Source organism: Nannospalax galili, unplaced genomic scaffold (assembly GCF_000622305.1).
Source record: "Nannospalax galili isolate Female #2095 unplaced genomic scaffold, S.galili_v1.0 scaffold891, whole genome shotgun sequence".
Taxonomy (NCBI): domain Eukaryota; kingdom Metazoa; phylum Chordata; class Mammalia; order Rodentia; family Spalacidae; genus Nannospalax; species Nannospalax galili.
The window spans coordinates 628,226-641,149 of NW_008330576.1; the positions used below are offsets into that span (position 1 = coordinate 628,226).

General features: G+C 46.0%; 3 non-coding genes across 3 annotated transcripts; 1 reads left to right on the forward strand and 2 right to left on the reverse strand.

Annotated features, from left to right (window-relative positions):
- Window positions 1–9,313: 9,313 nt before the first annotated feature.
- Trnah-gug lies at window positions 9,314–9,385 on the reverse strand. Its single transcript has one exon. It is a non-coding gene; the product is annotated as a tRNA-His (tRNA).
- Window positions 9,386–10,673: 1,288 nt separating this feature from the next.
- Trnah-gug lies at window positions 10,674–10,745 on the reverse strand. The gene has a single exon. It is a non-coding gene; the product is annotated as a tRNA-His (tRNA).
- Window positions 10,746–11,437: 692 nt separating this feature from the next.
- Trnah-gug lies at window positions 11,438–11,509 on the forward strand. Its single transcript has one exon. It is a non-coding gene; the product is annotated as a tRNA-His (tRNA).
- Window positions 11,510–12,924: the final 1,415 nt, after the last annotated feature.

Sequence of the window (12,924 nt, forward strand, 5' to 3'; positions counted from 1 at the left end):
CGGACGCTGGGAAGTGAAGTGGAAGACCGGGGGCCAGGATGCACCCTTCACGTGTCCCTGGGCGTGCTCCAGTGGGACGCACAGTGGTCCCCATCTGCTCTCCTTCCCCAGCTCCCAGTTTGTGCCAGACGTGGAAAGGCGATCCCCAGGCGCATTCCGCCCATCTTCTTCCTTCCCTCGAATCCTGGAGACCCGGAAACAGCATTCTAGAAGAGTCTAGGGAGGGAGAGCGAAGAGGCTGTTCCTGTGTATCATTGCCCTCCACCTTGGGAGCCCCACCTTCCTTCACACTGCTCATACCCAAACCTAGGTTGCTTCAACCCAGGCAAACACTTCTCACGTCACATATAATCAACTCTCTAGAGACACCCACGGCCGTACTGTCGTTTCCAAAACATCCTCTTCAAGGGCTACCAGCTCTCCCACAAACATTCCCCACCCACCGTCGCACCTGCTTCTAGCCCTCCCACCCCTCCCTGACCTCTGAAGGTGGCACCGGGCACTGTTGCAGAAATCCCTCAAGCTACACCTTGGGCTTGTCAATCAGGTTATTGACAGAATGGAAACAGACAAGTCAATAAATCAAGTCTAGAAACAGTTCCCATGATGTCTGTCACTGCTGCTTAAGTGCTAGGCACTTTTGTCCTTGAAAGGAAGCCAATTGTCCACCAGAAGTATTGTTGCCCTGAAGCTAATGCCAACGTTTGCTTAAACTCTGCTGGGAAACTATCTGCTTTCACCTCACCGTGGTACTGTGGTACTCGCCTTGCTCACTGCCTCAGTGCCTCACTCCAGCTCATACCTGCTTTTTGTTTTTTGAGACAGGGACTCACCTTGTAGCACTGGCTGACCAGGAACTCCCTACCAAACTCAGAATGACCTAAGTTAGTGATCCTCTGCCCCAGTCTCCATAGAGTGCATGCATACATGCATGACATGCATACACCATCTCCCCTGGCTTGTCACAGAAGCGGAGAGTCAGGTTAGGCCCCAAAGAGGAGTGAGTTCAAAGCTGAGGAAGAATGAGTCAATTCCCAGGACTCCAGGTTTCAAAATATGTTTTTTCCTAGGCATACAAATTCCAATGTATATGTAGTCTTAAACTGTAATGTGACACCCCCCCCCAAGTCCCCTGGGGATCTTGTTAAATTGCAGGTTATAATTTGTGCAGGTCCAGCTGGGGTGCAATTCCAGAAAGCATAGTTCTGACAGGCTCCCGGGTGATATAAGTGCTGCTGGCCCCAAACTACACATTGAATAGCAGGACCATAGAAGTCTCTGAAAACTCTGAGTTTGTGAGGTATAATACAGAAAAAAACAGGTGTACACTCAAGAATGTACACTTTAAAACTAATGATGCAAAGGGGGACAAAAAAGAGGGTACAAGCCAGGTGTGGTGGCACATGCCTTTAATCCCAGCACTCTGGAGGCAGAGGCAGGCACATCTCTGTGAGTTCAAGGCCAGCCTGGTCTACATAGTGAGTTCCAGGACAGCTCGGGCTACAGGGAGACCCTGTCTCAAAAAAACAAAAGAAAAGATAGCTGGTTGTGACAAGGTTTTACTTGGTACTCACTTTGTAGCCCAGGCTGGCCTCAAACTCATGGTAGTCCTGCTATCCCAGCTTCCCAAGTGCTGGAATTACAGGTGCAAGCCACCACACCAGGCTGCACTAGCTTTTTTGTTTGTTTTCTCAGTTTTTGTTTGAGACAGGGTCTCCTTGTAGCCCTAGCTGGCCTGTAGATCAGGCTATCCTGAATGGCCTGCCTCTACTTCGAAAGTACTGAGATTAAAGATATGTGCCACCATACTTGGCCCTGTATTAGCTTTTTAAAATGTAAAATGAACTGGGCATGTGATGTGGACCTGTAATCCCATCCTTGAGAGATTGAGGCAGCAGGATCAGGAGTTCAAGGACATCTGTCACATACAGAGTTTGAGGACAGCCTGAGCTACCAAAAACCCAGTCAAATAAACAAACCGGTAAAATGAGATGAGTATGCCTTAATTCTATGCTCAGGTTGTAGCAGAAGGATTCCCAGGAATTCAAATCCAGTCTGGGATACATAAGGAGACTGTCTCAAAAACCAGAAAGTAAGGACTGCAGAGAGATGGCTCACTGGTTAAGACCTTTTGCTGCTCCTCCAGAGAACGTGAGTTCATTTCCCAGCACCCAGGTTGAGCAGCTCACAACCACCTGTAGCTCCAGCTACAGTAGGGGGATTGGACACCCTCTTCTGGCCTCTGTTAACAACTGTGTGTGCACACATATACATAAATGATGAAAATAAGCCTAAGAAAAAAAACCCAAAAGCAAAGCAAAAAGCATATTTACAATGGACAGTGTCACGCATTTAATTAAGAAGTATGGAAACCAGATGGGGTGTGGTGATGTGCACTTGTAATTCCAGCAGGTAGGGGAGGTAGAGAAAAAATAATGCCCAGAAAGTTCAAACCAGGCTGATACACATAGCAAGTTTCAAAGGAGCCAGGGCCAAATAGAGACACCCTCTTTGGAGGAAGAAGAAGAGGAGGAGGATGAGAAGGAGGAGGAAGGAGGGGAGGAGGAGGAGGAAGAGGAGGAGGAGGAGAAAGAAGCAAGAAGCAAAGAAGCAAGGGAGAGAAGGGAGGTGGGAAGAAGGAGAAGAAGGAGAAAGGAGGGAGGAGAGGAGGAATGGAGACAAGTTGTGAACAGCTCCAAGGAATGGGATCAATCATTTCTTCAGGCTTCATTCTGAAGTTAGACCTGAGCTGGGTAGGAATGCTAGCCTTTGGGGGCGGGGGGAGGGCAGCTCCCTGTCACTTTCAGCAGCCTGAGGATTTCCCCTAGACTTTTAGGGACCTTGACTTGGGCCAAACCAGGATTGGTGACTTCAGTGCAGAAAAGAATTTTAGGATGTACCAGTTTATAAAGTAGAGTTGGGGTTTAATGAAGATACTTTAATATAGGCTTAAGTGCAAAGGTTAAGAGAAGCCCTCAGTAGAAAGAAAAGACACACCCAAGAGCACAGCTGTGGGCGTCTCAGAAAGTTGACCAAGCAAGACAAAGCCAAGTGGAGCACAAGCTCCTCAAGTGAGAGCCTCACTCTTTAACAATAGTCACGTGCAGGATTTTAGAGGAGGGCTTAGAACTTGGTCTTTCAAGAGTTGCTAAAACCCTAAATGAGATTACAATGGGATTCTTCATGGGTACCTGATAGGATTAAAATTGATAAGGTAAAAGTCTAGCCCACAAAGACACAGGAAGGTAGGGTATCTTTACCATAAAGTTCGCAGTCTTGAGATTCTTAGGTGATGTTTGCACAAAGGAATGAGGCCCTATCCAAGGTCCTATATATTCAGTACTTAATCCTGGTTCATTGTCACTTTACCATAAAATATCTATATATGAAAGTGATATTAACTATGGTGGCGGCCTTTACAGAAAATGTTGTTAGAATTCTTTTTTATAAACATTTTTATGTGGGGGGTGGGGGTAGGGGGTGTACATGCTTGTAGAGGTCAGAAGAAAACTTATATTGATTCTCTCCTTCCGCCATGTAGGTCCCAGGGATTGAACTCAGGTCATCAGGCTTGGTTGTAGGCACCTTTACCTGCTGAGCCATCTTATTGGCCCTGTATTGGAATTCTCAGTTGTTTAGAGGCTTCAGTCAGACTCTGGTGTGAGGGGCTCTTCTCCTTCCCCATGTTTCCATCATTTCCTGTCTTCCCACCTTGCCACAAGATTCGGACAAATGAAACAAACAGTGAAGCATTATTCTAAGTCAGGAGGTCAGGGTATGGGGGTGGAAACCAACATGCCATAGAAAAAGTATTCATGGGGTGGGGGAGGGAAAGTAGTAATAAAGTTATATTATTTAGAAAGGAGAGAAGATGTCATAGAAGTAGGAGATAGATGATGGTTTAAAATTATCATACCCATAGGCACACATGGTAGCTTACTCCGGAGGCAGAGGCAGGTGGATCTTGATCCAGGCCAGCCTGGAATACATAGCAAATATGTGTGCACCGTGTATTTACTTTTATCTCTTAATGTTACTCTCTGCCCTCAAGAGTGTGAGTTCCTGGAAGCAGGGAGTGTTGACTACCTCATGGGGGTCAGGGAAGGGAGCCAGTGATCCAGGGATAAGTCTACCACAGCAAGTCTCCTCTGGGTTCCAAATTCTTGTCAGTTTAGCATTTCACCATAGAATTAGGTTGGGATCTGACCCTACTTCCTTCCCCACTCCCTCTTTTGCCCTCTCATCTCTTTCATTTTTGAGACAGGGTCTCACAGTGTAGCACAGGCCGGCTTTGAATTTGATGCAATCTACCTAGCTCAGGTTCCCAAGTACTAAGATTACAGGCATAAGCCAGCAAACCTGGCTAAGCAGGGCTGTTCTTATTGAGTACAGAGCCTGTCATAGCATCAGATTAGCAATGCTTAAAATAAAGAGAAGTTCCCTTGTTTTTAGTTTCATAGTTATAATTGTGGTCTATACACAATTTTATGTCCATATTTTTCTTAACATTGAATAATTTCACCATTTTTGTCATTTTGCTTTTATTTTCTTCCAACTTGAAATTCAAATCTACAGAAAAATTAAAAGAAAATGCAATAGAAACCTATGTACCTCTCATCTCTGTTTGTTTGTTTGTTTATTCATTTATTTATTTATTTATTTATTTATTTATTTATTGTAAGCCCAGCTGGCCTTATTTATTTATTTATTTGAGACAGCTGTAGCTCCAGCTGACCTGGAACTCACTATATAGACCAGGCTCGCCTCAAACTCACAGAGATCCTCCTGTCTCTGCCTCCTGAGTGCTAGGATTAAAGGCATGAGCCACCACGCCCGGCCACATTCCTCCTTATTTTGAGACAGGGTTGCACTCTATAGCCTCAGGCTAGCCTAGAACTTATATAGCTCAGGCTGGCCACAAGCTCTGAGAAATCTTCCTGCTTCAGCCACTTGAGTGCTGGGTTGATGTGAGCCACCACACCTGGCAGATTCACCACTTTTAAGCATTTTGCTTTATTTACTCTATGTTTTTATTTCCTTCTGTCTTTTTTACTTTTTGGGGGTGGGTAGGGAGTAGATGTACTTCCTAAGAATAAAGCATTCTATAGGACCTCAATGCAATTATCACACTTAGAAATTTGACATTTAATAACTTTGTCCATTAAATAGTCCACAGTAAAATTTCCCATTCCCCCCCAAATACCTTTCATAGCCTTTTATTTCTGATTCCACGTTCAATCAAGGTTTCCCACTACATTTGTTTATTGTTTCTTTAGTCTATTTTAAGGAGTTCCCTTTTCTTTTATTGCTGGTTTGTTTTTCATGACAATGCATCATTTTGAAGTGTCCAGGCCAATTGTCATGTAGAATGTTGCACATTTTGGATTTTCACATAGGTTCTTCACATTTAGATTCAGGTAAAGCATTTCTGGAAAGATCAGTACCTAGGTACGTAAGGGATGAAATCCTTGATAAGCAAACCTGGGCCACTAATAATGATGGCATATTGCCGAAGGTCTGGCAGCTCCCCTTCTAGCCAGCCTCTAGCCAAACTAGTTCAGATAAGACAGGCCAGACCTGAACTCCTCATCCTTTGAAGTCATAAGCCTATCAGCTTTCTCTTCTTTAAGTTAACCAATCCAAAATTAGGGGAGGGGATACCACTAAAACCTTTAAAACCTGGGCCCTTCCCAAAGGATGTTGGATTTTCAGTTGCTGAATTCCCCTCATGGAGAGCTTTGTTTTTCTGTATGAGTGTATGTTTGTGTGATTCTTTATGTGTATGGATGTGATTCATTATCTTTCAATAAAAGTTTGTTTGCCTGTTGCTCTCTACTGGTTTGAGGTTTTTTCCTGCCTTTTAATTCTTTAATTGGCTGAGAAAAAGAACCCAACCCCTAGTTGATGACCATCCTCAAACCTGTGCTGGTAACAGGTAATTACCCTGCAACAGATTCATCACTGGGGATTGCCCAGTGTGTCACTTTGGCCTATCCGTCTTTTTACTGGAGATGCTGGGCTTGACCAAATGGTTGCCCAATGGCTCAAGTCTTCAATGATGACCTCTGTTTACATTTGTTATTAACACTGGGGATTGCAAAATGGCAACTCTAATTCTATGATTCCTTATGCACTTATTACTGGCATTCTTCTGTAAATAAGAACTTTCATAGCCACAGGCTGAAAAATGAATAAAAAAAATTTTTGGGGGGGTCTACAGAGACGGCTTAATGGTAAGAGTGATCACTGGTCTTGTAGAGTTGGGTTCCTAGCACCCACACCAGGTGGCTCACGACCCTGTAACTCTGGCCCAAGTGATCTGACACCTTCTTTTTTCCTCTATATGCAACCCTACACACATGTGCATGTCCCCCTATAGACACATACATATACATAAATAAAAACAAATCTAAAAAAGGACAAAATCATTTTCCATTCAACATGAGTTGATCCATTGTCATCATTAAATCATAATCCCTTTTGGTACTCAAATTATCCCAGTTTAACCAGAGAGCCTTCTCAAGAGGCCCCTGTGTCCTTTGAACTTGGTCTCATTAATTTTTTCTCTTTTTTTCTTTCTCAAGTCTGTATTGTTCTTCATTGAGATTCTGGACATTGAGACTGAGTTTCATTTGTGCCAACTTTTGTTTCAGCTATACAGTTAATATTTTATTTTTATTTTATGTGTATGAATGTTTTGCCTCTATGTATGTAAGTGCACCTATGATGTGCAATGCCCACGGAGGCCAGGGAGGGAGTCAGATCCCTTGGAGCTAGAGTTAAGGACAGTTGTTAGCTGCCATGTGGGTGCTGGGAACTGAACCTAGGTCCTCTAGAAGAGCAGCCAATGTTCTTAACTGCTGAGTCATCTTTCTAGCTCTGAACAAGCCACTTGAAAAAAAATTGAATTAGTTGCCAATGTTTAAAAAATTGGGTTCTTTTATCCAAAACTCCAGGTTCCTGGGCTCTCCTGAAACATCAGATGGTCTGGTACACTGGGTTTTTGTTTCCATCAGTGACAAGTGACAGAATAACCTGGGTCCCTTCAAATGAATTCACACCTCCAAAGAGCATCCCAGGGTTTCATTCAAGCTTCAAGTCAGTTGCTTTTACCACCAACTTTCACTTTTTTTTTCTTACTGTCATGACTTTGTGATGGATAGGGAAAATGAAAGGGAGGGAGGGAGGGAAGGAAGGCAGGAGGAAGTAGAGGGCTGCATGTTGCTGGAAAAAACCATTTTGGTTTTTTTTAGAATCACAGATTCTTTATTTATGAAAATAATATAGTTCTATATTGAAAGAGCACAATATAATATGCAGTCATAATACAAACCTGGCAATTTATTTATAGACTCCATACCATTCCCCCCCCCCCCTTCCAGTCTGAGGCCCTCTTGCCTGTAATCTCAACTACTCTGGAGGCCAGAAGACTGTGAGTTTGAGGCTAGCCTAGGTAACATAGCAAGATCCTGTCTCAGAAAGGAAACAAATAAACAACTACCACCAATGACAAACCCGACAAAAACCTCTGTTAAAATATTTGTGGAGCCAGGTATGGTAGTGTACTCCTGTAATCCCAGTACTTGGGAAGTTGAGGCAGGAAGATGTGTAGTTCAAAGCCACATAGTGGCTACATAGTGAACTCAACGCTAGCCTGAGCTATATGATTCTCTGTCTGAAAAAACTATGGAGAGCAATGTGTTAGAACACAATCATAGTCAAAATCCAGTCAAGAGTACCAGCATGGTGGTGCATGTCTGTAATCCCAGCACTGGAAAGGCAGAAAGGCGGGAAGCAGGAAGATCACCATGAGTTCCAGGCCAGCATGGGCTACACTGTGAGTTCAAGGCCAGCTCGGATTACACAAAGGGAGACCACATCTCAAGTTTCAACAAACAAGCAAAACCCCCAAACAAGCAACACCCCCCCAAAGCCCCCAGAAAAACTAAGCAAGCAGCAAAGAATCCTGCCTACAACACACTTGAACTTTCTGATTTACTGATGTAAACAGAAGTTCCCAGAAAGGTTGAGTAACTGATTAGAACTTCAATGATTACCTGTAGAGTTTGGAATGTTGTTAATTCAGAGCCCAAAGCCCCCTTGACAGCCATTTATTGCCCTCTCTTGTACCTGACCTAACAACTTTTGTGAACATTAGATAAATCATCTGGAATGTACCAACAAAGCACTAGTTCTCCTTTGGGATGTATTAACTGCAGACCACAGGCTTCTACCAACCCTAAAGCTTATCAGACAGCATCTGAGGCCTGTAATGGAGGTTTCCCTGCTTTGCTGAAATCTGCCTCTCTGATGTTCCCACTGGTGTATTCAGGAAAACTTCATGAAACTGCTTCCATGTTGGAACATGGAATTTTGGGTACTATAAATCTGTGTTTCCAGGCCATAGTCACTCATATTTAGCTCCAGAATAAACTATCTCTTATCCCCTTTGAGGTGAGAGTTGTAGTGTTTTTTTGAGTCAACAGTGGTTTGATGTAGACTGTACCTTGACAATAAGAGGGGAGAGATGAGTGTGGAAGGTTTCCAGGTGGAGCACTAAGACAATTCCCTTTTCTCCAAATTCAGGTTGCTTCCTACCCAGCTTTTCCTACCCGAAGTCACAACAGTGCTGTAACTCCACTGATCCCAGGTTTTAGTCCAAAGGTCTGTACTTGGTGGATAAAAGATCTTTTCTATTTTACAGCCCCAAACACCACCCCCACCAGTTAGGAATGGGGGTTGGGGACAGGGGAGACTGCCCCATATGGGTGAAGATTCCTCTCTGTGTGTCCTCCCCACCCCGGCAAGTCTATCACCTCTATTAACTCAAGTTCTGTTCTCATCACATCATTTTTTGGGGGTGAGGTGTGTTTTATGCAAGAAGCAAAGAGGAATATCTTACATACACGAATACAGACACAAACAATTGCTTACACCAGGACCGACAAGACCAGAGAGGCTGGAAACCGGCAGTAACTGGTGAATGACTGAAGAATGAGAAGGAATCTTTCATTCCACTTGTGCAGATGTAGTTGCAATTGTAAAGACCTCACTTTTTAAAAGTGAAAACGGGAAAAAAAAAAATCACAAGGGCGCTGTTTTGCTGGTGTTGAACGACTTAATATACAGGTTTTCCAAAAGGAAGGGATTGGAAACTCTTTGATCTGAAGCTTTAAAGTATTACTGGAGGTGGCAATCTTTGGAGTGGCTTGATTTTCAAGGGAGAGAAAAGCAGCCTTTCCCAGGAAAATGAGTTTTGGTTTGTACGGCCCGGAAAATAATGCGGGCCCCTTGCCGTGCCATTGTTCCACAATGCCGTGACTCGGATTCGAACCGAGGTTGCTGCGGCCACAACGCAGAGTACTAACCACTATACGATCACGGCGAGCTACCGGGGACCTGTCAGATGCCCTTTCAGAATAGTCTCTTCAACACTCATAGGCCATCCCACTCCCTGCGTCACTAGATGACCTATCTGTGGGGCGGGACTTCAGCCTGGCAGGGCCTGAAACTACGCACGCGCATTGAGCTCTCGCCCAAAGACTTGGGGCGTCCAGGGATCGCTGCAGTCTTGGGGAAGTCCTTGTCCGTTACCTTGGAGACACTCTAGCGGGCTCTGCAGGGTTCCCGGGCCTGCAGGGGGCATTCCTCTCGTGTCACCAGGGTGCTGCTCACCTAGGAGTCACCCAACACGACCTTTCGGAGGCTGTGGGCACCCCCAGTACTGAATTGGCTATATAGATGGTATTCAGTCAATGCGCATGCCTAGTCCTTCCCGGGTACCCATTCCTGCGGCCTCTCAGAGTCCTCCCCCCGCGATGCTCTCCCGCGAGGCGCCCACCTCCGGCATCTCTGGGCGGCAGCAGGAACTCAGTCCGATTTTTCTTCTACTCCATCAGCGTTTCCGCTCCGTCCGGCACCTAGAATGGGGTCGCTTACCAGTGGTGCCGGACAAGTGCCAGTGGTGCCGGACAAGTGCCCACTTGAACCGTCTTCCGCAGAGCCGTCACAGGGATCTCGCTGAATCCTTTTACCACTCCACTTCCGAGGATGCAGAAAATACGCCTGCTTTTCCAGGTCGTGCGGCTGTCAGTGTGCTTTTCGGTTCCCGCTTCTAGCACTCAACAGGTGCTGGAGGAGCGCTTACTAAGTCAGTCAGGCCAGGCCCTGTGGACGTTGTGAGGGTGTCCACCCTATAAAGGAGACGTAGGGAGAAGGCTTAAGAAGAGGAATTAGGACAGTGCCATTTATAGACTTGCTTGGTTCAAGCCTTTGCTGACTAAACTGCTGCTTGACAGATTTCCATCCTGCTTGAAAGCGCCATCTCCAAGCTCATCCCCTGCCAAGCCTTTTCCAGCACTTCAGCGTCTACTCCAGGGAAATTTTCATGGAACTTGTAAAAGGCGAAAGATTCCTACTACCTGGAGAAACCAGGGCGTTTCTGATGAGAATGTGTCCATGTGCACACTGCACTTTGTAGGCTGGCCCTGTGCTCCCCGGGATACTAACCGAAAAACCTACATTCTCTGCCAGGGCAATCTAGGGGCGGTGGTAACAAACGTCGTTTTCAACCGTCACTAGAGAACCGGCTTAGTTTTCTAGAACGTTAGGTCAGTCTAAAGATGGAGGAGAGCAACAAAACACAGATCCCTTGCCGTACCATTGTCCCACAATGCCATGACTCGGATTCGAACCGAGGTTGCTGCGGCCACAACGCAGAGTACTAACCACTATACGATCACGGCGAGCTACCGGGAATCTAGAACCGAGCACCCCTACTTGTTCTCTTCTTTGTTGGATGCTCCGCCCCCTTTGACGTCACGAGCGTGTTGGGCTTTTCCGCCTATCTCAACCCGTGGCTCACGGGTGAGCGCAGGCGTGCTGGTCTCCCTTGTTCAAGTGCCAGGAGGTGGGAGCTGCGTGTTGGGGCTTGTCGATTCCCATAGAAAGTTTTCTGTGGGTGGTTCGGCCTTTCTCCGGGCTTGATTTTAAAATGCAATGGTAGTTTTCCATGAGTTTATTGAGATAGCGTGTCACCCAGGGCTGGGTGCGCGGCACAGGTCTGTGCTTCCCTGCTCTGCGCCCCCGGGGTGTCACGTTGGTACAGGCCTGGCGAAGAAAGCATTCTCAGTTTGTAAAAGCTTTTATTTAAGACAGGGTCTTATTGGGTCCAAGGTGGCCGGTCTCCGATTCGCCATCCTTAGTCACCACCGCCCGAGTGCATGGTTTTCAGGCATGCTCCACCGCGCTTGGCTTGCAAGGCACTTTCCGGCGGTGGCTAATCTGAAGTGGGAAATCCGGAGCTCTTACACTCCTCTGTGGGCGGGAGGGCTAGGCGCTCCTACTACACAGTAGCGACTTAGGGCAAGTCGAACGTGCAGTCTTTGAGTCAGGGAAGGTACTCGGTGCTCCTCTTGTTGTGGCGTTCCGGTAGCTCGCCGTGATCGTATAGTGGTTAGTACTCTGCGTTGTGGCCGCAGCAACCTCGGTTCGAATCCGAGTCACGGCATTGTGGAACAATGGCACGGCAAGGGCGCCTTTTTGGTGTAGTGTGCTTGCATCCTTCCGGTGTTTAAGTGAATCTTCTGCCTGGTTAGTTCAGGACAGATATTAGATATAAGGGCAACACAGTGCTATCGATGCCCTCGGGCTTTATATCATAACTTCATCTTCGAAAGATCCAGCCAACTCTTTCCGTGTGTCCTGCTTTGGATATATTTCTGTGAAGTACTCATCTTTCTTCATTTGGCCCCTGTCAATGGTTAAGTCCTCTAAAAAACCCCACATGGCTTAAAACTTCATCTCTTTGGTTGAATAGGAGGCATTATAGAAACAATGCAAGAATTAAGGGTTAGAATACTGCAGACTGGAATCTACCTGAGATCATTTTTGGCCCAGATCGTGTGACAAATGAAAAATAGCACCACACTGGAGGTCAGTGCTTGTCACGACTGTGGAGTTAACTGTAACTTTATAGGCCACAGCGTTTTTTCCTGGAGGCCCCTCGCCCCAATCTACCTTCCCCAAGCTCCACAAATTCAGGTTGTCGCCTGGCATTAATTAGGTGAAATGGAAGTGAGTTTGGAGTTGGCTCTCAGGCAGGTGGTGAAAGCTGTGTCACTGTCAAGAAAGGAATGAGAGAGGACTGAGTGAGGAATGAGCCTCTAGCTCCTCCCAGGGGGGCTGGGGCTGCCAAAGCAAGTCAGAAAGCATTCCGAGGGCGATGGGCATTGTAATGGGCTCGTGATGCTTTTACCCACAGTTCATCAGGACTAACTTATTGAACAGTGCATAAAATCAAGACACCCTTTCAGGTTGTGATTTCCCTGGGGTCTCCCAGCAACTTCCTAGTTCGCTGAATTTCAAGTCATACAACAGGACAGCTTGGACCGAGTGCTCTGAATAGAGTAGAGCAGGGAGGGAAAGGTGAACCTGAAAACCTGCCAGGCTTTGGTATGGCTGATTTTAAAATTACATATCCAGAAAACCAATATCACCAACAAAAAATGAACCAGTCCGTAGGAATGTGACATCTGTTCCTTGGACTGTTAGCTCTATTATGAGCTGCATGTAGAATCAGGGTCAGGGTTGTTTCAAGAATTCCTTCCTTGGGGAGATGTAAACCATATCTACTCTCTTTCTAAGGTCCCGGCAAAAAACGACAAAAAAGTAGAATTCCACGGAAGATATACCCCCCACCCCCCGGGAACAAATTAATTTATTGGGCTTTCAGAGCATGGGTGAGGGCTTACTGGCAAGAGATGGGTGACCCCAGAGCAGCTCTACTTCAACCATCATTGGCTGATGACTTCCTCTCTTAGCTACTTAGATGGAGCCCTGCTCAGTGACCCTCCCCCAGCATATATACTCTTGCACCTCCGGAGACCCCAGGCCATGTGCACTTAGGGCGGAATTCCGTACAAA